The following is a 25,270-nucleotide window of genomic DNA, read 5'->3' on the forward strand; positions in this document are numbered from 1 at the left end:
AAGGGAAGGAATCATGGGACTGGAAGCCCGGGGAGAAAGAAAGAGGGAGGGGAGAACCAGAGGAAGATGGAGAACAGGCAAAGCGTGATGGGCAGAGAGAGAGTAAAACACAAACAATTAAATTTGTCAGGGATGGGGTAAGAAGGGGAGGACGGGGCATTAATGGAAGTTAGAGAATTCAATGTTCATGCCATCAGTTTGGAGGCTACCCAGCCGGTAAATACCGGCTTCCAAACTGATGGCATGAAAATTGACTTCTCCAACTTCCGCTAATGCCCCTCCCCTTCTTACCCCATCCCTGATACATTTAGTATATTTCTCTCTGTCCGTATTACACCACCCGCCCGTTCCACCGGTTATCGATCACCAGCATCTGAATCTCTCCACAACTCTGCATGCACAGGCAGGTCATGTGAATCCACACCACTTGCATCAGTGTGTGCAAACTCAACACCCTTTCCCTGGCCTCCTCTCTCCTCCCCTTCCTTCCTCTAACGGCAGCACAGAGTCCGCACACAGACACACACACACACCATCTCCGAGAGACACACACAGTTCCAGATACTGGAAAGCTGAAAGTCTGTGTATTGGTGAGTGGGGTGAACGGAGGAGGGAGTGGGTTACGTACTTTTGCTGACTCCGGTAGGGTTTGCTACGACGGTGCGGGAGGTACATGTCTGACCCCGGGAGTGTGATGAGATAATACTTAGTGAGTTTAGCTTGTTATCCGACCCAGGAACTGTGCGTTTGGTCCGTGTGGACGAAGCCTCACTCGGTGTGTGACTCCGGAGTGCGTGTTGAAACAATATGGAGGGAGTTACACTCTGTGTATGATCCCGGGGGTGTGTGATGGATCGTTGCGGAGGATGCGTTACTCAGTGTATGTTTCCAGGTGTGTGTTATCGGATTTTATGGACGGATTCTCACTCTGTCTGTGACTCCTGGCCATGGGTCAGTGGATTTCGGCCTTTAGACAGACTCCATTCAGAGATATGCAGCCAGAAAATGGTGCCTGACACGTTCTGCTCCAACGGCTGCAAACTGAACACCCTTTCTCTGGCCTCACTCTCCTCCCCTTCCTTCCTCTTTTCACAGCACACCATTCCTTCTCTATGATTCTTTTTTATTTGTAATATATATTTTATTGAAGAAAGGTCATTGTACAGAATAATAATTGATTGCATTTTCCTCCATTTTGCTTTTATATCTTACCCCTAAACAAACCTCCCCTCACCCGCCCTCCCCGAACATACAATGACAGCTAATGTATTTTCAATGCAACCCTTCACAAATACAAGTACGGACATTTCACAGCCATCCCCCCACACTACTTCAATACGCAGCGCCACACACATCTACAACATCTCGGATGATCCAGAATACACTCATATTACAATTCATCAACCACCCTGTGAGGTAAACCATATGAGTGTTAAAAGGGAAGCAACTTCCCAAGTGCAATCAAATGTCCTCAACTAGTAGGGAATTCCTTAAGACTCCCAGAATATGACAAGTGAGACCCTCATTTCGAATAGAACTTTCTCACAGACGCCCTCAGAGTGAATTTAACCTTCTCTAATTTCAGAATAAAACATTGCGTCCTCTAACCAAGCAGCAGCAGATGGAGGAGTGACAGATTTCCAGAACAGCAAGATCCTCCTACGGGCCAAAAGCAATGTAAGTGAAATGATATCCGACTGGTTTGCATTTAAACCCAAAACTTCATCTGCCTCAAAAATACAGCTATAAGCGGGCAAGGTTTGAGTGTCACCACCAAAACCTCACTAATAATTTTAAAAAAACAGTGCCCAGTAGCCATCAAGCCGAGGGCAAGACCAAAATACATGCACGAAACCAGCCGAAGAGAAGGAACTCCTGTCACAGCCAGCATTTGTCCCAGGATATATGTCAGCACGCATGGCTTTACTTAAATGAACCATCTAAAACTTTAAATTGTATGAATCCGAGTCCAGCACATGATGACGAGGAATGAACCCTATTCACTGCTTTTGCCCAATATTCCTCAGCCGGATCCACACCAAGGTCTTCCTCCCAGCTGGTCTTAGTTTTGTTTATTTCTTGAACTCCCAAAGACATCAGCTGCGAGTATAGTACAGAGATCAGCCCTTTATTATTAAAGCTAAGAGTGAGTTTGTCCCACGACATAGCAGATGGTACATCAGGAAAAGAGGGATTTTTTTCCTTTTCAAAGTGGAAAATATGCAGGTATTGAAAAAAATGATGATACGGAAGGCCATATTTACTGCACAGGTTATCAGAACTATTGAATATATGTTCAGTGCACAAATCCTTCATGCGCTTAAGGAGGTTCAAACCCCATTGTCTAAAAACTGAATCGAGTGTGGAGGGAAGAAATTGATGGGTTTTATGAATGGGACCCAAAACTGAACTGATGGTAACGTACAGTTGCAGCGAAATTGATTAAAAATTTTGAGGGTGGATAACCCGACAGGGTCAGAAGTGAATTGAGAGGATTTCAATGGGAATGTTCAATGACCCCTCTCCTAACACCTTGAAATAATGTAGTTGACTTAAGTCAATAGAAAGAGGCTCAACTGCTATTGCAGAAAGATTCTATGATTCTTTAGTGGGTGAGTGAGCAGCTCGACGTCCTGGTCCATATATGTACTAATGAAATCAGTATGTATGAGAAGGTGTCTTTGCATAGTGAGGTCAGGGAATTAGCTATTAAATTCAAAGGCTGGACCACCACCCGTCCCAGTGTGCCCGGACACAGGAAGACCATACAGTTTAACAGGTGGCTCAAGCTACGGTGCAGGTGGGAGGGCCTCAAAATTCATTGTGTTTATTCCAATGAACTTGGGATGTCTACTGAAGAGATAGAAGTTTACACATATAGACCATAGACAGCAGGTGCAGGAGTCGGCCATCCGGCCCTGCTAGCCAGCACCGCCATATACTGTGATCATGGCTGATCATACACAATCAGTACCCCGTTAATGTCCTCTCCCCGATACCTTGACCCCGCTATTTATAAGAGCTCTATCTAACCTCTCTTGAAAGCATCAAGAAACTTCGCCTCCACTGCCTATCTGGGGCAGAGCATTCCACATATCCACCACTCTCTGTGTGAAAAAGTTTTTTCCGCATCTCTGTTCTAAATGGCCTGCCCCTATTCTTCAAAAGTGGCCTCTAGTTCTGGATTCACCCATCAGCAAGAACATGCTTCCTGCCTCCAGCCTGTCCAAGCCCTTAAAAATCTTATATGTTTCAATCACATCCCCTCTCATCATTTTAAATTCCAGTGTATACAAGCCCAGTCACACCAATCATTTAACTTATGACAGTTCCGCCATTCCGGGAATTAATCTTGTGAACCTACGCTGCACTCCCTCAATAGCAAGAATGTCTTTCCTCAAGTTTGGAGACCAAAACTGCACACAGTACTCCACATGGGGTCTCACCAGGGCCCTGTGCAACTGCAGAAAGACCTCCTTGCTCCTATACTCAACTCTCCTTGTTATAAAGTCCAGCATTTCATTAAAATGTTTCACAGCCTGCTGAACCTGCATGCTTGCTTTCATTGCCTGATGTACAAGAACACCTAGATCTCGATGTACTTCCCCTTTTCCTAACTTGGCTCCATTTAGATAGTAATCAGCCTTCCTGTTCTGGCCACCTAAGTGGATAACCTCACATTTATCCACATTAAACTGGATCTGCCATACATTCGCCCACTCACCTAGCCTGTCCAAGTCACCCTGCATTCTCATAACATCGTGCTGGCATTTCACACTACCACCCAGCTTTGTGTCATTGGCAAATTTGCTAATGTTACTTTCAATCCCTTTACCTAAATCATTAATGTATATTGTAAACAGCTGCGGTCCCAGCACCGAACATTGCGGTATCCCACTGGTCAAAGCCTGCAATTCCTAATGGGACCCATTAATCGCTACTCTTTGTTTCCTGTCAGCCAGCCAATTTTCAATCCATGTCAGTACTCTGCCCACAATACCATGTGATTTACTTTTGCCAAATTACCTCCTATATGGGACGTTATCAAAAGTTTTCTGAAAGTCCAGGTACATTACATTCACTGGCTCTCCCTTGTCTATTTTCATAGTTACATCCTCAGAAAACTCCAGAAGATTAGTCAAGCATAATTTTCCCTTCGCAAATTCATGCTGACTCGGATTCATCCTTCTACTGCCATCCAAACGTGTTGTAATTTCCTCTTTTATACTTGACTGCAGCATCTTTCCCACCACTGACGTCAGGCTAACCTGTCTATAATTCCCTCTTTTCTCTCTCCCTCCTTTCTTGAAAAGTGGGACAACTTTAGCCACCAATCCGCAGGAACTGATACTGAATCTATAGAACATTGGAAAATGATTACCAATGCGTCCACGATTTCTAGAGCCACCTCCTTAAGTACCCTGGGATGAAGACCATCAGCTCTCGGGGACTTATCAGCCTTCAGACCCAAAAGTCTATCCAACACCGTTTCTTGCCTAGTATAAATTTCCTTCAGTTCATCCATTACCGTAGTTTTTTTGGTCTCTATTACATCTGGAAGATTGTTTGTGTCTTCCCTAGTGAAGACAGATCGAAAGTAAATGATCAACTCATCTGCTATTTCCTTCTTCCCCATAATAAATTCACCCGTTTGTGACTTCAATTGCACAATTATGATCTTAACTGTGAGTTTTTTTTTTCTTTTCACATACCTAAAGAAGCTTTTACTATCTTCCTTCATATTCATGGCTAGTTTGCCTTCGTGCCTCATTTTTGTTCAACGAGCATTGTCTTTTTTGTTATTTTCTGTTGTTCTTTAAAAGCTTCCCAGTCCTCCGTCTTCCCGCTCATCAGTGCTGTGTTATAATTCTTCTCTTTTATTTTTATACTGTCTTTACTTCCCTCGTCAGCGACGGCCGCCGAAAAACTCCCCTAAAGGATCTTTATTCCTGTTTGGAATGAACCGATCCTGCACCTTCTGAATTATTCCCAGAATGTTTTTCCATTGTTTTCCCACTGTTTTCCCTGCTAGGATATTGTTCCATTGACCTTTGGCCAGCGCCTCCCTCATAGCTGCATATTTCACTTTGTTCATCAGTAATACTGACACATCCGATTCTCCCTTCTTCTTCTCAAACTGTAGGTTAAAACATATCATATTGTGGTCACTACCTCCTAATGGCTCCTTTCCCTCGAGGTCCCTGATCAAATCCCGTTCATTGCACAACACTAAGTCTAGAATTGCCTTCTCCCTGGTAGGCTCCAGGATAAGCCGTTCTAAGAATCCATCTCGGAGGCACTCCACAAACTCCCTTTCTTGGGGTCCAGTACCATCCTGATTCTCACAGTCTACCTGCATGTTGAAAACCCCCATGACAACTGTATCATTCCCTTTGCGACATGCCAATTTTAACTCTTCGTTCAACTTACAGCCTACATCCAGACTACTGTTTGCATGCCTGGAGATAACTTGTATTAGAGTTTTTCTACCCTTAAAATTTCTCAGTTCTATTCATACTGACTCTGCATCCCCTGTGGGCTTTGTGGGTGGAAATATAGAAACATAGAAAACTTACAGCACAATGCAGGCTCTTCGGCACACAAATTTGCGCTCAACATGTCCCTACCTTTAAAATTACTAGGCTTACACACAGCCCTCTATTTTTCTAAGATCCATGTAACTGTACAAAAGTCTCTTAAAAGAGCCTATTGTATCCGTTGCCGGCAGCCCATTCCACACACTCACCACTCTCTGCGTATAATACTTACCCCTGACATCTTCTGTGTACCTAGTCCCCACCACCTTAACCCTGTATCCTCTTGTGGCAACCATTTCAGCCCTGGGAAAAAGTCTCTGATTATCCACACTATCAATGCCTCTCATCATCTTATACACCTCTATCAAGTGACATCTGATCCTCCGTCGCTCCGAGTTGAAAAGGCCAAGTTCCCTCAATCTGTTTTCATAAGACATGTTCACCAGTCCAGTAAACTTCCTATATATTTCCTATAGTGAGGCGACCAGAACTGAGCAAAGTCCTCCAAGCGGGGTCTGACCAGGGTCCCATAAGGCTGCAACATTACCTCTCTGCTCCTAAATTCAATCCCAGGATTGATGAAGTCTAATACATCGTATGTCTTCTTAAGCACAGAGTCCACCTGCGCTGTTGCTTTGAGCTTCCTATGGACTCGGACCCAGGATCTCTCTCATCCTCCACACTACCAAGAGTCTGACCATTAAGACTTTATTCTGTCATCATATTTGACCTACCAAAATGAAACACGTTACAGTTATCTCGGATGAACACCATTTGTCACTTCTCAGCCCATTTTTGCATCATCTGAATGTCCCGCTGTAACGTCTGACAGCCCGCCACACTTTCCCCAACACATACCTGAGAAATATCTGATCTGCTACTGCGGCATGAGACAAGGCAGGTGTCAGAGTTTTCTGCCAGGGTACACATTGTATCTAGTGATGAGAAAGTAATTAGTTTCAAATAATTATCGGAAACGATTGGACGTTCCTCAATTTTAGATTCTAAATTGGAACAAGGCGAAGTTTACCTTGGATCAGAAAGTATCTGGAATGTATAGATTTGGAGAAGATGTTTTCTGGCAAATATGCTCTTGGTATCCTGGAGCCCAAACGGTGTTTACTTCGTTGTAGCCGGGAACGACCTGTACTGTGAATAGTGGGAACTGTTGAAGGAGAGATGGATTTTGGTGTACAAGGCAGGGGAATACACAATGTGAATAGAGGGACCCTTCCCGTCCCCTTCACTCTTCCCTCCCTTAAAAAAATCCATGTCTCCAAACCGAATTCCCTCCCCCATACTTTTCTTCGCATGCGTCACCCCGTCCTCCCCTATACCCCTCTCCATTTCCGTCTTCCCATACCTCCATTACCCCCCTCAGTATATCTGCACCACACTCCGCAGCAGCACTCCGCCTCTGTGATCTGAGGGATGTGTGATGAGGAAGGGGAATATTGGTGCCAGTTGTCACACCTTCTCCTTTCCACCGGATATTGACCTGTGGGTTCTGAATCTCTCCACAGCTCTGCGTGGACATCACTCCCTCTAGTGTCCGCTATATCACCAGCAATATTTTCCCATTCCGGCCTCCGCCCCCTCCACCCCCCCCCCTTACTGTGTGTGTGTGTGTGTGTGTGTGTGTGTGTGTGTGTGTGTGTGTGTGTGTGTGGGGGGGGGGGGTGGTAGTTGCTGACAGCAGTTTGGTGGCTCTGTTTAATGTTCTGTGGCTCAGAAGGGAATGTGAGAGAGACCAGAGGCGAGCTGTCGTGACAGGGGTTTCGTTAATATGAGTAACAAACGGAGGCTCTGTGGAGAGAACTAGAGACCTGGATGGTATTTTCCAGGGACCCATGTTCTATGTGGCGTAGTTTTCATAGAATCATAGAAAACTTACAGCACAATACAGGCTGTTCGTCCCACAGATCTGTGTCGTTCATGTCCCTGCCTTAGAAACTACTAGGCTTACCTACAGCCCTTCACTAAGCTGCATGTGCCCATCTAAAAGTCTATTAAAATACCCTGTTGTATCCGCGTCCACCACTGCTGCAGTCAACATTTTCACGCCCTCACCACTCCTGAGTAAAAAATATACCCCTGACATCTCCTCTGTACCTACTCAACAGCTCCGGCAACCTGTGTCCTCTTGTGGCAGCCATTTCAGCCGTGGGTGTGGGGGAAAGCCCCACCTATTATCATAAGTCATGCTCCCCAATCCAGGCAACATACCTGTAAATATTCTCTGCACCCTTTCAATGTTTTCCACATCCTTCCCGTAGTGAGGCGTCAGGACCTGAGCATAGTACTGCAGGTGGGGCCTGGTCAGGGTCATATATAGCTGCCACATTACCTCTTGACTCTAATTTGTATTCCACGACTGATGAAGGCAAATACACCGGACGCCTTCTTAACCACAGAGTCAACCTGCGCAGCTGCTTTGAGCGTCCTATGGACTCGGACCCCAAAGTCTCTCTGATGCAGCACAGTGCCAAGAGTATTACCATTAGTACTGCCAGATTATTGAGCTACCAAACAGAACCACTTCACAAGTGTCTGGGTTGAACTCCATCTGCTACTTCTCAGACCAGTTTTATATCCAATCAATGACCCGTTGTAACGTGTGATAGCCCTCTACACTATCCACACACCACCAACATTTGTGTCATCATCAACTCCCGAACCCATCCTTCCACTTCTTTATCTAGGTCATTTACAAAGATCACGAACAGTAAGGGTCCCAGAACAGTTCCATCAGGCACCACACTGGTCAACGACCCCCATGCAGAATATGACCCGTACACACCATCTCTTTGCCTTTCGTGGGCAAGCCAGTTCTGGATCCACAAGGCAATCGCCCTTTGTATCCCACGCCACTTTACCTCCTCAATAAGCCATGCGTGAGTACCTTATCAAATGCCTTGCTGAAATCCATACACACTACATCTACTGCTCTTCCTTCAGCAACTGGTTTTGTCACATCCTCATAAAATTCAGTCAGGCTCGTCCGGCACAACTTTCCCTTGACTATTTCTAATCATATCATACCTCTCCAAATGTTCATAAATCTTGCATCTCAGGATATTCTCACTCAACATACCAACCACTGAGATAGGACTCACTGGTTTATAAATTCCTGGGCTATCTCTGCTCACTTTCTTGAATAAAGGAACACTATTCGCAACTCTCCAATCCTCTCGAACCTATCCCGTCTCCATTGACGATGCAAAGATCATCGCCAGAGGCTCAGCAGTCTCCTCCCTCGCCTCGCATTGTAGCTGGGGTACATCTCATCCGGTACCGGGGACTTATCCAACTGGAATTTTTCAAAAGCTCCAGTACAACCTCTTTCTTAATATCTACATGCTCAAGCTCATCAGTCTGCTGCAAGTCATCACTACTATCACCGAGATCATTCCATAGTGAATACTGAAGCATTCACTAAGTATCTCCGCTATTTCCTGCGGTTCCATGCACACCTTTCCACTGTCTCACTTGATACGTCCTATTCGTTCACCTCTTATCCTCCTGCTCCTCAGGTACTTGTAGAAAGTCTTGGGGTTTTCGTTTATCTTGCGCACCAAGGCTTCAGATGGCCCCTTCTGGCTCTTCTAATTTACCTCTTAAGATCCTTCCAGCTAGCCTTATAATCTTTTAGATATTACCTAGCCTTCTGACACTTTTGTAAATTTCTCTTTTTTTCTTGACAGTGTTTCGCCTCTCCCTGATTTCTTCCGAACGAGAACAGTTGAATCTTGTGGAACAATATCAGGAGATGAACAGGACCCGGAGCCAATATCGAATAAAAGTCCTTCAGTTGTATTCGACCCTTGAATCCAGGACAACCGCGAATTCCCTTCGGGACCTCTGCCAGACCACCTATTTGAGGAATGCGTACATCCTCAACCGCAGCAGCTCTATCCCCGAAAGCAACTTATTCTGCAATCGTTGACCAGCAGGAAAGGTGAGGTAAAATTTCCCATCCCCCACTCCTACTCTCAAGGGGAGAGAGAGAGAGAGAGAAAGAGAGAGAGAGAGAGAGAGAGAGAGAGAGAGAGAGAGAGAGAGAGAGAGAGAGAGAGAGAGAGAGAGAGAGAGAGTGAGAGAGAGAGAGAGAGAGAGAGAGAGAGAGAGAGAGAGAGAGAGAGAGAGAGAGAGAGAGAGAGAGAGAGAGAGAGAGAGAATAGGATTACTCAGTCTGTGATCTGGGCTATGCGTGTTGGGTCGGTGTGGTGGGGATTACATCTATTGTCTGACTCCGCAGGACTAATCTTCTGGAAGTATATGAGGATCTATCTATTAAAATGGACAAGGGGAGTCAGTGGATGTCGTGTACCTGGACTTTCAGTACGCCTCTGATAATGTCCCACGCAGGAGATTATTGGGCAAAATTAGAGCACATTGTATTGAGGGTAGAGTACAGACATGGATAGAAAATTATTGGCTGACAGGGAAGAAAGGGTAAGGATCAACGGGTCATTTTCAGCCAGTGACTAGTGGGGTACCTCAAGGCTCAGTGCTGGGAGCGCAGCTATGTTCAATATACATTAATGATTCAAATGAAGGGATTAAAAGTAACATTAGTAAATTTGCACATGACACAAAGCTGGGTGGCAGTGTGAAATATAAGGAGGGTGTTAGGAGAATGCAGGGTGATTTGGACAGGTTGGGTGAGTGGACAAATGCATGGCAGATGCAGTTTAAGGTGGATATATGTGAGGTTATATACTTTGGTGACAAGAACAGGAAGGCAAATTGCTATACGAATGGTGTCAAGTTAGGAAAAGGGGAAGGACAATGAGATCTAGGTGTTCTTGTTTATCAGACACTGAAAGTAAGCATGCAGGTACAGCAGGTAGTGAGCAAAGCTGATGGCATGATGGCCTTCATAACAAGGAGAGTTGAGTATAGGAGCAAGGAGGTCTTTCTGCAGTTGCACAGGGCCCTCGTGCGACAACATCTAGAGTATTGTGTTCAGTTTTGGTCTCCAAATTTGAGGAAGTACATTATTGCTATTGAGGGAGTGCAGCATAGGTTCACAAGGTTGATTCCCGGGATTGCGGGACTCTCAGGTGTTGAAAGATTGGAGTACTGGATTTGTATACATTGGAATTTAGAAGGATGGGACTGGATTTGATTGAAACATATATGATTATTTAGGGATTGGACACGCCCATGTAGCCCATTTAGGACGGAGTTCAGGAAAAAATATAACCCAGTGAGTTGCGGCTCTGTGTAATGTTTTGCCTCAGAAGGCAGTGGAGGCCAATTCTCTGTATGCTTTCAAGAAAGAGTCAGATAGAGCTCAGAAAGATAGCGCCGTCACGGGATATTGGGAGAAGGCAGGAACAGGGTATTGATTGTGGATGTTCAGCCCTGATCACATTGAATGGCGGTGCTGGCTCGAAAAGACCAATGGCCTACTCCTGCACCTGTTGTCTACTTCTAGAGGAATAGATTATAGGAGCAGGGCTGTGATGTTGAAGCTCTATAAGGCACTGGTAAGAACTCAGTTGGAGTGCTGTGGGCAGTTTTAGCCTTATTTAAGAAAGGATGTGCTGACGTTGGAGTGGGTTCAGAGAAATTTCACTAGAATGAATCTGTGAATACGAGGGTAACATACGAGGAACGTTTGACCGCTCCTGGACGGTACACCTTGGAATTTAGAAGAATTGGGGGTCCTCATAGAAACATTTCGAATGTTGAAAGGCATGGACAGAATGGATGTGGCCAAGTTGTTTCCCATGGCGGGGGAGTCTATTACGAGAGGGAATGATTTCAGGATTGAAGGGCGCCCATTCAGAACAGAGATGCGAAGATCTTTTTGTTTTCGCCAGAGGGTGTTGAATCTCTGGAATTTGATGTCACGGGCGGCAGTGGAGGCCAAGTCATTAGGTGTATTTAAGGCAGAGATTGATTAGTATCTGAGTAGCCAGAGCATCAAAAGTTTTGGTGAGAAGGCGGGGGAAATGGGACTAAATGGGTGAATGGATCAGCTGATGATAAAATAGTGGAACAGACACGAAGGGCCGAATTGCCGACCTCTGCTCTTGTGTCTTATGGTCTTATGTGTATCCAGCTGAAGCTTCTAACACTCCGCGTTGAGGAGTTCGAAATGGATCTGGATGAATTCAGGGTCATTGGGGATGCACCTGTAATGTAATTCCAAATCAATCGAAAACACTTCACTCCGTATGCATAAAACCCTCCCTCTGCAAAATCCCTCTCCAACCCTGTCAAACATTCTCCCCTACACTACTTTCCTTCACCGTCACACATTGTCTGCAATACACCACTCCCGTCTCCGTCATCCATCACTCAGTTCCAAGCAACCCCGTCTCTGTGACCCAAACCACTTTCTGCACACTTCGCCGTCTCCATCATCCCGTACGTACCCACACGTCCCTACCCCATCTCGGTGATACACTCCATGTGCGAAATGTTCCCCATCTACGTCGTCCCTCCACTCTCCTCCCACTCTGTGTCACAGGTAATTGGGCGCAGTATGAGGGAGAGATAATGGGTGGTGTTTCATCTCCCGCCCTTTTCAACGGATATCGATCACCAGGATCTGAAACTCTCCACAACTCTGCATGCTCAGGCTGGTCATGTGCTTCCACACCACTTGCATCAGTGTTTGCATTCTCACCACCCTTTCCCTGGCCTCCTCTCTCCTCCCCTTCCTTCCTCTAACGGCAGCACTCAATCCGCTCACACACACAAACACACACACACACCATCTCCGAGAGACACACACAGTTCAAGACTGCTGGAAAGCCGAAAGGCTGGGTATTGGTGAGTGGGGAGACGGAGGAGGGAGAGGGTTTCGTACTTTTTTTCATTCTAGTGGAGTGTGCTGCGATGTTGCGGAAGGTACTTCACATGTCTGACTCCGAGAGTGAGATGGGATAATCCTGAGGGAGATTCGCTGGCTATCGGACCGAGGAAGAGTGTGCTGGGGCGGTGTGGACGGAGCTTCACTCAGTGTATGACCCCGGAGTGTGTGTTTGGACAATGTGGAGGAAGCTGCACTCTGTGTCTGACACCGGCTCTGTATGATGGATCGTTGTGCAGGGAGTGTTACTCAGTGTATGTTTCCAGGAATGTGCGATGGGATTGCATGGAGGGATTCTAGCTCCGTCTCTGATTTCTAGTCATGGGTCAGTGGATTTCGGCTTTTAAGCTGACTCCAAGCAAAGATAGGGAGCAGGAAAATGGTAACTGACATGCTCTGCTCCAACGGCTGTAATCTGAACACCCTTTCTGTGGCCCCACTCTCCTCCACTTCCTTCCTCATTTTGCAGCACACCATTCCTTCTCTATCATGCTTAGGTGAGTGAGTGAGCTGCATATATGTACAAATGAAATCAATATGTACGGGAAGGTGGTTTTGCAAAGTGAGGTCAGGGATTTAGCTATTAAATTAAAGGACAGGACCACCACTCGTCCCAGTGTGTTCAGATATAGGACGACCATACGGTTTAGCACGTGGTGTAAGTGGGTGGGTCCAAAATTTGGAATCATCGTATTTTTTCCAAGTAAAGTGGAGTCTGTATAGAAGAGATGGAAGACAGTTTACACCTGAACTGGAGGGAAACTGATATCCAAGCGAGAAGGTTTGTCAGTACTGTGCATCAGATTTTTGGGAGAGTTGCTGAACTTGAGTTGCAGTGGGATGGGATTCAGAGCTCAGAGCAGATCAGAGTCGATATGGAGACAGAGGTTGTTAAGACGGCAGAAATAGTCAGATATCAAGAGTTTATGCATAATGCCACTGGTGCACTGAGCTGCGTAGATTTCATTGCGAGAAGCTTTTAAAAAAGGCGGTTGAGCTCAGGGAATGAATCAATACAGTGAAAATGATATTGCAGACATTATTGAGAATTGAGTGTAGGAGGAACAAGCAGGACAGCAGGATATTTCGGGCTTCCCTATTTTTAGTCGTGAGAAAGAGGAATTAATTAAAGGAAGAGGGTTGACGTTACTCGGCTGAGAGAAAAAAAATACCGCAGTGGACAGTCAGAACTGGCAAGACAATTCGTCTGTGTGAGCCTTTATGGGTGGAAATGAGGAATAAGAAATGTATGGCAATATTTCAACATAGAACATAGAATACGACAGCACATTTCAGGCGCTGAGGTCCACAATGCTGTGCCGACCCTTAAACAATGCCCCCACATACCCCCCATCTTAAATACTAACATTTAACTGTTAGTAGTCTCTTAAATTTCACCAGAATGCAGGCATGGACTGAAAAGTGGCAGACAGACTTCAACCCGGAGAAGTGTGAGGTGGTACACTTTGGAAGGACAAACTCCAAGGCAGAGTTTAAAATAAATGGCGGGATACTTGGTAGAGCGGAGGAGCTGAGGGATCTGGGGGTACATGTCTACAGATCCCTGAAATTTGCCTCACAGTTAGATAGAGTAGTTAAGAAAGCTTGTGGGGTGTTAGCTTTCATAAGTCGAGGGATGGAGTTTAAGAGACGCGATGTAATGACGCAGCTCAATAAAACTCTCGTTAGGCCACACTTGGAGTACTGTGTCCAGTTCTGGTCGATTCAGTATAGGAAGGATGTGGAAGCATTGGGAAGGGTGCAGAGGGAATTCACCAGGACGCTGCCTGGTTTAGAGAGTATGAATTATGATCAGAGATTAACGGAGCTAAGTCTTTACTCTTTGGAGGGAAGGAGGATGAAAGGAGACATGATCGAGGTGTACAAGATATTAAGATAAATGGACAAAGTGGAAAGCCAGCACCTCTTCCCCAGGGCACCACTGCTAAGTACAAGAGGACATGGCTTTAAGGTCACGGGAGGGAAGTTCAAGGGGGATATTAGAGGAAGTTTTTTTTCACTCAGAGAGCGGTTGCTGCGTGGAATGCACTGCAAAGTGCATTCCACGCAGCAACCGTGTTGGTGTTGTCAGTGTTGGAGGCAGGTATACTAGTGAAGTTTAAGAGTTCTAGACAGGTATATGAGGGAGATGGAAGAATTTAAAGTGGGGGGAGGTTATATGGGAGGCAGGAATTGATGGTCGGCACAGCATTGTACTATTCTATGTTCTATGTTCTATAGTGAAGCGACGAGACTGGACACAGTACTCCAAGTTCGGCCTAACCAGGCTTTAATAGAGCTGCACCTTTACATCGCGACTCTAAAACTCTGTCCCTCGACTTATGAAAACTAACGCCGCAAAGGCTTTCTAGTCTACCCTATCTATCTGTGAGGCAACATTCAGGGATCTGTGGAGTCGTACCCCCAGGTACCTTTACTCCTCCCGACTATCAAGTCTCCTGCCACCTACTCTGTACTCTGCCTTGGAGATTGTCCATCCATAGTACCACTTCACACTTCTCCGAGGTGAACGCTTCTGCCACTTTTCACTGGGAAATGAATAATCAAGCGTATACGTCGTATCAAAAGGACAGACAGGTGGGCAGAGGGGGTGGGGTGGCTCTGCTGGTGAGGAATGAAATTCAGTCCCTTGTGAGGAATGACATAGAGTCCGGAGAAGTACAGACAGTATGAATAGAACTGAGAAATTGTAAGGGAAATTTGTCATCACGTCAGTTCATGAAGTCTCTTGCATTGTCGTACACGCACTTCTACCTAACTACCTTTACAACCTTTATTCTGTTTCTCTTTCCTCAAATGCTAAATCTGGCTTTACTCCAAGCACTGTACTTGCAGCTCTCGCATGACCTTTATCCTTCTCCACCTCACAATCTGCTCTGACGTTCTGGTTCCCCTCCCCGTGCAAATCTGGTTTAAACCCCCCCCCCGGTGCAGCACTCGAAAACCTTCCCCCACCAGTTCAGGTGCAAACCGTCCCGTCAGTTCAAGTCGTTTGTTCCCTGGGACAAGGCCCAATTGTCCAGAAACATAAAGCCATCTTTCGCGCACAAACTCCTTAGCCACGGATTTATCTGTATTATCAACCAATTTCTGGCATCTCTAGCACGTGGCACGGGAAGCAATCCTGAGACTGTAACGCTGGAGGTCCTGTCCTTCAACTTTCCACCTGACCCCCTAAGCTCCCTTTGCCGGACCTCCTCCTTCTTCCTGTCCACGTCATTTATCCCTATCTGTTCCCCTCCCTCTGCAAATCTAGTTTTAACCCCCCGGTGCAGCACTAGCAAACCTTCCCGCAAGGATGTTAGTCCCCCACCATTTAGGGTGCAACCCGTCCCGTCGGTACAATTCCCACCTTCCCTGGAACAAGGCTCGATTGTCCAGAAACATGAAGCTATCCTTCCTGCACAAACTCCTTAGCCACGTATTTAGCTGCATTATCTTCCTGTTTCTGGCCTTACTAACACGTGGCACGGGTAACAATCCTGAGATTGCAACCCTGGAGGTCCTGCCTTTCAAATTTGCACCTAACTACATAAATACTGTTTGCAGGATCTCCTCGTTCTTACTATCCACTTCATTTGTCCCTACATGGACCAGGACATCAGGCTGCTAACACTCCCTCTTGAGAATACTGAGAACTCGAACCGTGATATCGCCGACGCAGGCACCAGGGAGACAACAGACCATCCGAGATTCTCGATCTCTCCCACAGAACCTCCTATCTCTCTCCCCAACCATCGAATCCCCTATCACTACTGCTCTCCTCTGTTCACTCCTTCCCTTCTGAGCTAAGGATAAAGTCTCAGTGCTAGAGACGTGTCCATTAATGATTGCACCTGGTATGTAGGGACACCTTGGGCAGATCCTGCTTTACTCCATGAGGGTACGTCCCCACCAACAGTATCCAAAACGGTATGCTCATTTTATGTCCGAACGGCCGCAGGGATGCTCTACTCATTCTGTCTATTCCCCTTCCCTCCGCTCACAGTCACCCAGCTACCTGCCTCCTGACATTTAGGGGTTAATGTCTCCCTGTAACTCCTGTTTATTGCTCCCTCTGCCTCCCGAATGATCTGAAGTTTATCCAGCTCCAGCTCCAGTTTCCTAACTCGGTTTGTCAGGAGCTGCAGCTGGATGCACCTTTTGCAGGTGTGGTCATCAGGCACATTTGTCCTCGCCCGGACTTCCCACATACTGCTAACGGTGCACTGGACTGCCCTAATTGCTGCCTCCATTACCTACTCCTAAAATAATTAGGTTAATTAAACGAGATTACCCGGCCTTACCTCACTGGAAACAAGCTAGTCTTCAGCATCAGCTTGCCGAAGGCTCTGGAGCCAAAACATTCCTACTCTGTCTCCCTCCACTACGTCGCCCGCTCCGTTAAACTGCTCGATTTTAAACACTCCCGCTGCCTCACGGGCAGACGTTCACGCGCTTGCGCAGTCGTGCCCCGTTCAATCTTCCAGAGTAATCTTCTGGAGATATGATTTGGTGGCCATTACAGAGACTTGGATGGCTCAGAGACAGGAATGAATAGTGCCGACTTTTAGATGTTTCAGAAAGGACAGGGAGGGGTGCAAAAGAGCTATGGGCGTGGCACTGTTGATCATCGATAGCGACACCGCTGCAAAAAAGGTGGACTCCACGGAGGAATTATCAACGGAGACTCTTAGGGTGAATATTGGGAACAGGAAAGGGTCAATAACATTACCGGGTGTTTTTTTTATATATATAGGCCGCTCAATAGAAGCTGGAATACGGAGGAGCAGATAGTGAAGCATATCTTGGAAAGTTATGATAATAACAGTGTAGTCGCGCATGGGAGATATTAATTCCCCAAATATCGATGGGCATCTCCCTGGAGCAAGAGTTTTAAATGGATTGGAGTCTGTTAGGTGTGTTAAGGAAGGATTCTTGATACAATATGTAGACATGCCTGCAAGACGAGAAGCTTCGTGATTTGTTATTGGAAAATTAACCCAGTCAGGTGTTAGATCTCAGTGAGATCTCTCTATGGAAAATAAACTTGGTGATTGTTGTGATGACTTGCAGCAGACTGAAAAGCTTGAGCACGTAGATATTAGAAAATAGGATGTGCTGGATATTTTGCAATGCATCATTTGGATAAGTCGCCGGGACCGGATGAGATGTACCCAAGGCTACTCTGGGAATTAAGGGAGTAAGTTGCTGAGACTTTGGCGATTATCCTTGCATCCTCAATGGGGACGGGCGAGGTTCCGGTGGACTGGTGGGTTGCGGATATTTTTTCCGTTATTCAAGGAAAGGAATAGATGTATCCCAGGAAATTATAGACCAGGGATTCCTACCTCAGTGGTATGTAAGTTGATGGAGAAGATCGTAAGAGCCAGGACTTATGCACATTTGGGGAGATATAATATGTTTAGCAACAGACAGCATAACTTTGTCAAGGGCAGGTTGTGCCTTACGAGCCTGATTGAATTTTTTTGAGGATGTGATTAAATACTTTGATGAAGGAAGAACAGTAGAATTAGTGTTAAAGGATTTCTGCAAGGCATTTGATAAGGTACCCCATGCAAGGCTTATTAAGAAAGAAAGGATGCATGTTATCCAAGGGGTCATTGCTTTGTGGATCCAGAACTGGCTTGCCCACAGACTGTAAAATAACTAATCACGGGACCGAACAGAAATAAAGACACAGACATCGGTGATATCGTTGCTTTACGACTCTGCCAATTTCAGGATATTTCTTAAATTTCTGCAGCGAATTTTGAGAAATTGCCAACAGCCAAATATAGTGATGGACTTCAAGGAGCACTTGTTAGATATCAGACAGTCTACGAATGCATGCAGACGGTGCACAGGATGTGAACTGCACATCTACAGTCAGTTCCTCATTTACCAAGACAGTGTTAGACAGAGGTTAACAATACCGCATTCTCAGCATGAAATGTTGATCGCTTTTGTTATCTCCCACAAGCAAGGCAGTGTCTGCATCGTATCCTGTGAACTTCCTGACCTCAATCTTCAGATAGACAAACCTGGCAACAACATTTAGTTTTCCTACAATAAAATAAAGCAACTTACATTAAAATGTAAAATTTAGAAGCAGAATCAGACCATTTGACCCACTGAATCTGTTCCAACATTTCATCGCGGCTGATCCAATTTACTTCTCAACCTCAATCCCCTGCTTTCTCCCCGCATTCCTGTAAGACCTGACTGACCAATCAGGAAACTTGGGCACAAATAGACAAAAAAATACAGGTTCCAACACAGCAGTACATCTGCCTTTTCTTTGCCCTCTGTATGTCCTTCTCTAGCCTGTCTACATCCTCAAAACAACCTGCCCTCGTCTTATCCACATACTGGCTATATGTGCTATCTCTGTGTATTTGTCAGGGTTGAACTTTATCTGTTATTTCTCCAGCTTAACTGCAAGGGATGTCAGCAGAGCGGCAGTGGCTTTCATTTCTGAGAAAAAAATGAGGAAGGTGCAGGACATGTGTCTTAAAAACATGAAAAAAATTCTCAGTACTCAGGAAGTATTCAATTCTGGCCGAAAAGGGAACTCAAAGCTCTTGTAAAAGCTAAAGAAAGGGCAGAAAACAAAATAACAATTCGTGGGAATGTAATCAACGGTTCGGCTCCCGGCTTCATCCGAGTGATGGTAGCCCCCGGCCCGAGAAACTTACGAAATCCCGTTTGGGAGGATGCTGCACGATGTTTACAAACAGTATACAACATGAGCGTAAACGATTAAGCTTTATAATTAGTCTATATGACTTGTAAACCAACATAAAAAGGGGGCACATTCTCATGAAACAGACTAATGTGCTAACGGTGGAGCTCACAGTGTCGTCCATTTGTTCCCGTCAACCTCTTCCGAGCATTGCCGACCCTAAGACCCACTCTCCTAAGTCCGCTCCGTCCAGCGGTCATAGAAACGTAGAAACATTGAATGCCTGCAACACAATACAGGAGTCTCGGCTCACAGAGGTTGTACGAAAATAATATTATCTTCGTAATTATGAAGGGTTACTCATAACCCTCTATTTTTCCGAACTCCATGTGCCATCCTTATCGTATCGGCCTCCACCGCTGTAGCCAGCAGCCCATTCTGTACACTCACCACACACTCCGGACAAAAATAAAATACTCCTCAGTACACACTACCTTAAAACTGTGCACTCTTGTGCTATCCATTTCAGCCCTGGGAAAAAGCCTCTGACTATCTACACGATCAAAGCCTCTCATCATCTTATACTCCTTATCAGGTCATCTGACATCTTCTGTCGCTCCAAGGAAATATGGCCATGATCACTCCACCTATTCTCATAAGGCATGCTCCCCAATCCAGGCAACATCCTTGTAAATCTCCTCTGCGCCATTTCTATCGTTTCCACGTCATTCTTGTAGTGAGGATTCCAGAACTCAGCACAGTACTCCAAGTGGGGTCTGAGCAGGGTCCTATATAGCTGCCAAATTTCCTCTCATCTCCTAAACTTAATCTTAAGGTTGATGAAGTCCAATGCACCGTATGCTTTCCTAACCACAGAGACAACCTGCGCCGTAGCGTTGAGAGTCCTATGGACTTGAACCCAAAACCTCTCTGATCAACCGCACTGCCAAGAGTCTTACCATCAATACTATATTATGCCGTCATTTTTGACCTACCAAAAAGAACAACTTCACACTTATCTGGTTTGAACCCCATCTAAAAATTTTCAGCCCAGTTTTGCATCCTATGACTGTTCCGCCACCCGCTCTGGCAGACCTCATACACACTGACTTTTGTATCCTCCGCAAATTTACGAACCCCCCACCTCCACAACCTCGTCCAGGTCATTTATAAAATCACGAAGTGTAGGGTTCCAAGAACAGATCCCTGATAAACGCCACTGCTCCCTGGCCTCCATGTAGAACACGACCGGTCTACAACCTCTCTTTCTCTTCTGTCGGCAAGCCAGTTCTGGATCCACAAATCAAAGTCACGGTGGTCCGCGTCTCCTTACATGGGGTACATTATCAAATGCTCCGTGAAATCAATATACATTTACTTCGCTGCCTTCATCAATTTGTTCAGTCACGGCCTGCCTTTCCCAAATCCATGCTGACTGTTACTAATTATATTATGCCTCTTCAAATGTTGATATATCTTCCCTCTCAGGGTCTTCCCCATCAACTTACCAACCGCTGAAGAGAGACTCATTTGTCAATAATTTCCTGGGACATCACTACTGCCTTTCTTGAACAGAGAGTGGTTGGTGCGTGGAATGCACTGCCTGAGTCAGTGATGGAGGCAGAAACACTACTGAAGTTTAAGAGACTACTAGACTGGTATATAGAGGAATTTAAGGTGGGGGGTTATATGGGAGGCAGGATTTGAGGGTCGGCACAATATTGTGGGCCGAAGGGCCTGTAATGTGCTGTACTATTCTATGTTCTGTAAGAAACAACATCCGCAACCCTCCTATCATCCGGAACGTCTCCCGTCCCGTTTGCTGATACAAACAACATCGGCAGCTGTTCAGCAATCTCCTCCCTCGGATCGCACAGTGGCCTGGTCGTCCATTCCCGATGACTTATGCAACTTGATGCTTATTAAAAGCTCCAGCACATCGTCTTTATTAATCTGTACATGCTCAAGCTTTTCAGTCCGCTCCAAGTCACCATTACAATCACCAGAATTCTGTATCCAAGTGAATACTGAAGCAAAGTATCCGTTATGTAGCCCTGCTGTCTTCTCCGGTTGCATACACACTTTTCTACTGTTACACTTGATTCGTCGTATTCTCTCAAGTCCAGTGCGCTCTGCAGTTTGGCTTAATCCTGCCCTGCAAGGCCTTCTTATGGCCCATTCTGGCTCTCCTTATTTCTTTCTGAAGCTCCCTCCTGCTAGCTTTATAACCTTTTTAGTTCTCCGTCATTAACTAGTCTTTTTAACCTTCCGTTCAAAAAAAAACTTTTTTTTTATTCTTGATTAGATTTAAAACAACCTTTGTACGCCACTGTTTCTGTACCCTACCATCCTTTCCCTTTCTCATGGGAACGAACCTGTGCAGAACTGCAAGCATATATCCCCTGAACATTTGGCACATTTCTTTCGTGCATTTCTGAGAACAAATAATCAATAATTGCTCCATGATCACAGTGAATGGAGGTGTTAGATCGAAGGGGGTCGAATAGCCTATTCCTCCACCTGTTGTCTATTGTCTATCACCAATTTATGCTTTCAACGTCCTGCCTGATACCCTCATATTTTCCAATTCTCCAATTAAACGCTTCGCTAACGTATCTGTTCCTATCCCTCTCCAATGCGACGGTAAAGAATATAAGATTGTGATCAATATCTTGTTTGGAGATATGATGTGGTTGCCGTTACCGAGACTTGGGTGGCTCAGGGAGAAGAATGGTTACTTCAACTGCAGGTTTTTAGATGTGTCAGAAAGGACAGGGATGGAGGTAAAAGAGCTGCGGGCGTGGCACTGTTGATCAAAGATAGTGCACAACTGCAGAAAAAGGTGGACGCCATGGAGGATTTTTCTACGGTGTCTCTGTGAGTGTAGATTAGGAACAGGAAGGAGTCAATAACTTTACCGGGTGCTTATGCATAGGCTGTCCAGTAGTAACAGGGATATCGAGGTGAAGATAGCGAAACAGATCATGGAAAGGTGTAATAATAACAAAGTTGTCGTGATGGGAGATTAAATATTCCATCTCTCTAGCGCAAGGGGTTTAGATGTGGTGGAATTTGTTAGGTGTGTTCAGGAAGGTTTCTTGACACAATTTGTGGATAAGCCTATAACAGGAGAGGCTGTACTTCATTCGGTATTGGGAAGTGAACCTGGTCAGGTGTCAGGTCGCTCACTGGGAAAGCTTTTTGTAGATAGTGAACATAATTCTATCACTTTTATAATACATTGCAGAGAGATAGGAACAGACAAGTTAGAAAAGCGTTTAATTGGTGTAAGGGGAATGATGAAACTATCAGGCAGGAGAATGAAATCTTCAACTGGAACCTGATTTTCTCTGGGAAAAGTACTGAGGAAATGCGGCAAATGTTCAGGGGGCATATGGGTGGAGTTCTGAATAGGTACATTCCAATAACTGAGGGATGCTATGGTAGGGTACAGGAACCGTGTGTACAAAGGCTGTAATAAATCTAGTCAAGAAGAAAAGAAAAGCTTACAAAAGGTTGAGAGAGATAGGTAATGTTAGAGATCTAGAAGCTTATAAAGCTGACAGGAACGAGCTTAAGAAGGAAATTAGGAGAGCCACAAAGTGCAATGAGAAATTCTTGGCGGGCATGGTTAAGGAAAACCCCAGGGCTTTCTACAAGTATGTAAACAGTAGGCGGATAAGATGTAAAGAATAGGACCTATCAAGTGTGACAGTGGGAAAGTGCAATGTAACCGGAAGAAATAGCAGAGGTACATCATGAATATTTTGCTTCAGTATTCACTATGGAAACGGATCTTGGTGATAGTAGTGACGACTTGCAGCAGACTGGAATGCTTAAGCATGTTGGTATTAATAAAACGGATGAGCTGCAGCGTTTGGAAAGCAACAAGTTGGATAAGTCACCGGGACCGGATGCGATGTACCACAGGCTACCGTTGGAGGCGGGGCAGGAGATTGCTGAGCCTCTGGCGATGATCCTTGCATCACTAATGGGGACGGGAAAGGGTCCGGAGGATTTGGAGGCTGTGGATGTTGCTGTTTTATTCAAAAAAAGTGTTAGTAATAGCTCAGGAAATTATAGACCTATGAGCCTTGCCTCAGTGGTTAGAAAGTGGATGGAGATGATCCTGAGAGGCAGGATTTATACACATTTGGAGAGGTTTAACATGGTTGGGAATATTCAGCATTGTTTTTTCGAGGGCAGGCCGTGCCGTACGATTCTAATCATTTTTTTTGAGGATGTGAATAAACACATTGATGAAGGAAGAGCATTAGATGCGGTGTATATGAATTTTAGCAAGGTATTTGATAAGGTATCCCTGGCAGGATTATTGAGAAAGTAAGAAAGCATGCGATCCAAGGAGGGAGAAGTGAAGGAATAAGTGAGGTGGATGAGCAAATATATGGGAAGAGGAGGAAATAAAGCGGTTAAGTTCGGTTAAGAAAGAAGGTGTAGAGGAGAGAGGAAGTGGAGAGGGAAGGTGTGAGATAGGGAAATCGTAGAGGTGGGAGGTGAGTGGGACAGAAAGAGCCAGTGCCAGGCGAGGGTGGGAGAAGGAAGAGAGTGATTGAAGAAAACGAAAGGCAGAGGAAGGATGAAGATGTGGTGTGAGTGAACGGGAAGCTCGGAGACTGGATGGGAGGAAGGGTGGAGACGGGACGGGGGAGATCGGCCGAAGGGACGGGGGAATACAGAAAGCATCTGTGGGTGTGTAAGCATATATGCGTGTCAGGGCGACAGGAGTGTTGCACGTGGAGAGAAGAAAAAGAGAGGGGCAGATGGGGGAGAAAGTAGCATAAGATAATGGGGAAGAGGAGACAGTGGGACAAAGGTTGGCTAGAAAAGGTAGAGAAAAGAGCAAAGGTTGAAGAGGGGAAGGAAACTGAATAGAAAGAGAGAGAGCATGGTGGGAAGGAATGGGGAGAATGAAAAGGGGAGAGTGGGGGAAGCTTGTCGAAGGAGAACGAGAGGAAGAGACCGAAAATGCCAGAGAATAAGGAGGGGGAGAGAGAGAGTGCGCCACTGGACGAAGAAAGTGAGGAAAGCCTGTGGAGGGAACGGGTTTCGAGGTGAATTGTTCACCTCACTCGGAGGGAGGTTGGGAACGTCTAATGCTTAGAACAAGAACCAGCTGGTGTGCATCTTTCCTGGATAATTGAGGCTCTGTATGAGTGACAAAATCCCACGGTCGATCCCTCCTTCCTCATTCCTGCACTCCGTCTCAACTCACCTCCACCAAATCGTCTTTCTCTGTTCCTACTTCGATTCCACATTCCTTCAGTCCTCCCAGGATCCCTCTCCCATCTCCACCCCGATCTCCATCCTCCCTCTCCTCCTCTCCGCTGACTTGTTCCAAACTGACCTCACTCTCTTACGTCCGTTCACCGAATCTCTCTCCCCAGTCAGTCTTCAACTGTCCCGCATTTATTTTTCCAAGTCTCCCCCTCTGCGCTCATTTTATCCATCTCCATCACTCCTTCCTCTCTGGTCTCCCTACACACTACTTTCTCTCGCCCCCTTCACCCCTGTCTGTCCATTGTCACCCATCTCTCTTTCTCCAGCCGAACATGAATCCTCCCCACTTTCTCCTCACTCTCATTACTCTTCCCCCAACCACTCTCATTTCTCACGACCACCATCTGAAACACCCTGAATCTCTCTGCACCCCGCAATTCCTCCCCCTGCTCACGGTACCTCGATTCATCTGCTGTTCATCCGGCGTTGGTTGGTACCGGTCAAAAGCACAGGCTTCCTCTGACAACGGTTGTTTCCCCAGCCTGAGCTCAGAGACGCAGAGAATCCTCGGCAGGATGGACCGGAGCGAGAGTTACATGAATGTGAAGTTGGGAAAAAAGAACTCAAGGTCTCCTACCCGAGGTGAGTGGGGCAGAGAGACAGGGGACAGCTCTATTCTCCAGCTTATCCCCGGTGTGTGTGATCGGAGGGAGGTTCACACTGTGTCTGACTACAGCAGTGAGTGGTGCGACGGGTGAAGAGAGCTTCACACTGTATCTGACCCCGGTTGTGCGTGATGGCACGGAGTGGAGGGAGCTTCACTTTGTGTCTGACCCCGGTAGTGTGTGATGGGATGGAGTGGAGGGAGATTCACTCTGTGTCTGACCCCGGGAGTGTGTGACGGGACGGAGTGGAGGGAGCTTCACTCTGTGTCTGACCCCGGGAGTGTGTGACGGGACGGAGTGGAGGGAGCTTCACTCT

General features: G+C 46.0%; 1 long non-coding RNA gene across 1 annotated transcript; it reads left to right on the plus strand.

Annotated features, from left to right (window-relative positions):
* Window positions 1–512: 512 nt before the first annotated feature.
* LOC132387429 (uncharacterized) lies at window positions 513–24,935 on the plus strand. The gene is made up of 4 exons (XR_009509892.1): window positions 513–590; window positions 1,586–1,677; window positions 9,242–9,495; window positions 24,831–24,935. It is a non-coding gene; the product is annotated as an uncharacterized LOC132387429 (long non-coding RNA).
* The last annotated feature ends 335 nt before the right edge of the window (window positions 24,936–25,270 follow it).

Source organism: Hypanus sabinus, unplaced genomic scaffold (assembly GCF_030144855.1).
Source record: "Hypanus sabinus isolate sHypSab1 unplaced genomic scaffold, sHypSab1.hap1 scaffold_185, whole genome shotgun sequence".
Lineage (NCBI taxonomy): Eukaryota > Metazoa > Chordata > Chondrichthyes > Myliobatiformes > Dasyatidae > Hypanus > Hypanus sabinus.